Source organism: Engraulis encrasicolus, chromosome 13 (genome assembly GCF_034702125.1).
Source record: "Engraulis encrasicolus isolate BLACKSEA-1 chromosome 13, IST_EnEncr_1.0, whole genome shotgun sequence".
NCBI lineage: Eukaryota > Metazoa > Chordata > Actinopteri > Clupeiformes > Engraulidae > Engraulis > Engraulis encrasicolus.
The window spans coordinates 21,295,177-21,299,576 of NC_085869.1; positions in this window are offsets into that span (position 1 = coordinate 21,295,177).

Sequence of the window (4,400 nt, forward strand, 5' to 3'; positions counted from 1 at the left end):
TACCAGAAAACAACCAGTGGAAAAGAGGCCAAGAGTGCAGTGGGTAACACACATAAAGCTCTTTTCCACTGCCCGTTTTCTACCCGGTACAGCTCGACACAGTGCGACTCGGCCGCCACCAGAGCCGGGCTGCACCCAGCCAGGCTGCTGTGCCCCTCCTGGGCCTATTCACCTAAACATTCTGATATGGTCATTAATATGCAACAAATTAGTTTTTTTTTCGGAATACAGTAAATGTAAAGTACTGTATATGATAAAATGCCATCAGTGCTTAACCACCATAGCCCTAATAAACAAATACATTAATAGGCTACACTATTTAGACATTTAGACACTGTCAGTAGACCTAAATGTGAAACAATAAGTGAACAGTGATCCCTTGAAATAATGGAATCGTCCCGTATTGTGAAACAAAAGTACTGTTCCGTATAAGGCTGAAACTGAGCACACAATTTGGTTAAAATGTAGGAAATTGCATCTAAGAAATAAAAAAAATTCTGGGGGAGGACCCCCACTCCCCCCGCCAACGTGCCCCACCATATTCCACCAAATGCCCATTCAACAACTTGGTTCTGGGTTCTCAACAACCGGGTCTGGCCGCCACTTTTTGATTTTTTTGATTGGGCACAACACAGCTTGACTCAGCTCAAAAAACAGCCGGCTGGCTGAAGCGAGCTGAACAGGTTTTTTGCTATCTATTTTCAGAATCCACGCCAGCTCGTCCTCACCGGTGAATCAAAAAATAATCATGATCAACTCTTTTGGAATTCTCTTTAGTTGTTTTTTGACACTGTATTACTTTGATATTAAAATTGAAGGCAGAAATCAACACTGTAGTATCCAAATATCATGTCGCTGAAACTATTTATAGCCTACTTTGATAGGAGAGATATCTGTCGGCCTGACGACGCCAAAAACGTAACTCCAACCATACTCCCGGGTAATACGGTTTGTAATGGAAACACAAACCGGGATAGTTTGACAGTAACACTCAGACACTCAATTCGACACGGTACGCACGGCACAGCTGGGTTGTATGTGTCATTGTGCAGTGAGTGTGGCATAGAATAATGTGCGTAGTAGGACAGTTGTACAGCACGGCTGTATTGTGTGCTGTGGCTCTTTGCAGGGAAGTACAGCATTGGTACCATGTTCACTGCTGAGTGATGAGCAGTAGCATAATGCAGGGGTTCCCAAACTTTACCATGGCAAGTCCCCCCATACACTGGTAGATGCCAGCCAAGGCCCCCTGACATTGGTCTTGCCACACCATTTATTTCTGTGCACCCCCTTTCACAACCATAGTCTATGTCTGTGTGTCAGTGCCCCATTGGGATATATATATAAAAAGGTAATAGCAGTAATGTTCAGAGATGCAATAGATTATTACAAGTTCCTAACTAATGGGAATATTGTTTATCTTATGTTTGTTTATTTTGGTGTATATTAATTATTCAATTATTTATTTTGTTTTGCTATACCACTGGCATAATGTGATCAGAAGGAACCTATAGGCTGATTGGATATTCATTCATTCAGCTGTTGATTTTTCAGGAAACCTTTTCATTGGTCTGCCTGTTACAATAGGCTACTGCACTGTACTACAAAATAGCCTACTGTGCTGCCCTCGAGCTTTTCAAGTTATATTGATATTGATTGCCGGAAAAGACATGTTTCGAATGCAATGGAAAATAGAGACTTATGCCTTCTGAGGTCTAGTCACCTTTCTGTAGTACTCTACAGCATAGCACAGTGTTGTGTAGTCAAATATTTAAATCTACATTTGGTCTTTGGTCTCGTAAGAAACACACGTGGGTGGCAATCTAGATAAACCGGCGTAGGAATAATTTGGCTACTACAACACAGGCGGAGTAAAGACTCACCCTTGCCTTCCATCCTACAACCACTTTGGGTTCCAAATAACAACACAGTGATCTCCAGCAGGGTTGCCAGATGAGGCTGATGATTTCCAGGACAAAAAATGCTCAAAACCCACCTAGAAGCACAAAATCCCGCCCAATTCTACTGATTTCTACGGCAGAAATTGTTCTGGTTTTTCTGCTAAATTTCCTTTTTTCCCGCACACGGCCATCCTAAGCAGCCCAATTGGGCGGGAAACAGCCCAATCTGGCAACACTGAGTGCTGGTTGTGTGTGTGGGGTGGTCTATCTATTTTTTGGGTTGAATACTCAAAGACACCGAAGTGCATGTGGCAACCATCAGAGAGCAGTGGACATGATGCTGGCTCCACTCCACTCTGTGTCTTTGGATGCCAAGAGGCCTGAGGCACAGAGAGGCTACGCCATGAGCAGGGCCGGATGAAGATGACCTGGGGTCCCCTAGGCTACGTGTTGCTGTGGGGCCCCCCTGAAAGACAAATTTCATGACATTTACTGGCTAATAAGTAAGGGTTAACGTTCAGCGAGAAGGTCGCTACCATGGAATAGCAGCACGACAGAGAGAATCTTTAGACCCCGTCGCGGAGCGGAGGGGTCTTGTTCTCTCTGAAGTGCTGCTATTCCACAAAGCGACCGACTCGCCGAACGTTAACCCGCTTATTATATGGATATACTTAAATGATTCACACATGGCGGGGACATTTCTTTATTTAATGTTAAGTTTATTATAATTTTTCATGTCAAAAGATTGTTGGTGCGCAAAACAAAACAGTGCCGTTGTGGAACACCGCTAGGCAACAGGTAACCTAGACAACAGGTGTTGTCTATCACAGCAGCTGATTAGAGTGACAAAAGACCGGACCCCCTGCGGAGTGATATGAAACATTCGCTTTAGCAGTGAAAAGTCTTGTTGCCATTGACAGCGGTCTGATATAGACCAACTCGTCCTTATCTCAAATATCAGACGTGCGAACGTTGGGGAGCCCCATTGAAATGAATGGAGCATTCGACCAATGACGTCACACCATATAAAAATCAAGGGTAATATGCCTACAAACTTTGGAGATGAGTATTAAGAACATTCAAAACTGTGTTCAGCACAAAAGATGTTTTTTTTTTTCAAGATTGCCTCTTGTCACAATTCTGCAATTTTTTTCATTTTTGGCCAATCAGGAGCCCCCTGACAAGTAAGGGCCCCTAGGCTGCAGCCATATCTAGCCTGTGCATTACAGTAATCCGGCCCTGTCAATGAGTAAGACATGATGTGGAGGAGGAAGAACACATTGGCTTCTTGTGTGTAAAAGAGGAGAGGAGAGGAGAGGAGAGGAGAGGAGAGGAGAGAGAGCCGGGGAGGGTCTTGTCAAGAAAAACATGCATGCTGTCACGGGTCGAGGCTGGGCCCACCGGGACCCTGAGGCCAGCGGGAATCAATGCGCTCTTCAGCTTTCATTCGCTTTTCCACTGCTTTTACTGTTATATTTTTATCATGGATGGGTCAAGGACTTGATCATGACTATTCTGTATTCATTCTCATTTTCTGAATGATATCACGTCCTACATGCATGTACAACTTTTACTGTCATTTTTTCATGGATAGATGAGGGAGTTGTTTTATTCAACTCTTGATTTTTACTGCAACACATTTTTTTTAAAATGTATGGATGGGTAAGGGAGCTGATTTTCTATTCAGCTTCCATTCTCTTTTTCACCATCTTCTCTATGAAACTACAGTATTTCTTTTTCCGCACACCTCAACTGGTAGGTGCATCGGAGATGGCCCATGGGTGACTCAGCATACAATTTGAAAAAAACTCCCGCACAATGACCATTCACTGTTTTATAATACACGACATTTGGGCCCTTGAGGACCAAAACATTGTGTATTAACCCATTGATGCCTGATGTGTTGCGCAACATTGGCCCTGGCGCCTGGAGCTGCATTACGCAACATTCAGGCTCATGAGATTTGAGACAACTTTATTAAAAATCTCTGTTAGTTTGAGATAAATGAACACATTCTAATGAAATATGGGGGTCTTAGTGTTTAAATGCAACTCAGGGCATATTTTTATATGCTTCAGAAGCTGAGATATTTAGGTTTTTATAGACTGAGGTCAGCTTTTCTTAAAAAGGGCTCAGGCATTCAGCACTCTTTTTTACAGGTGCCTTAGGTGTCAATGGGTTAAAGAAAACAGTGAAATGGTCAGGGTGCGGGAGTTTTTGGAAATTGTCACCATCTCCTTGTCACCTTCTCTGAGAGCTGGACAGTAATCTTTACATCAACAACTTTTACCGTTGTTTCAGCACTAATGGGTAAGGGAGTTGTTTATCTACAAAATATGTGATTGCTGCTCTTGGCTGTGCACAGTGCCAGTGCAGGTAATTAGGCACAAACAATCCTCCTGTTTCTAATGTTGTCCATCTCATGAATTATAATAAAAACACATTTCTAAATAAAACAAATATTGTTCTCTTGTTTACTCACACAAATGCTGGCACATA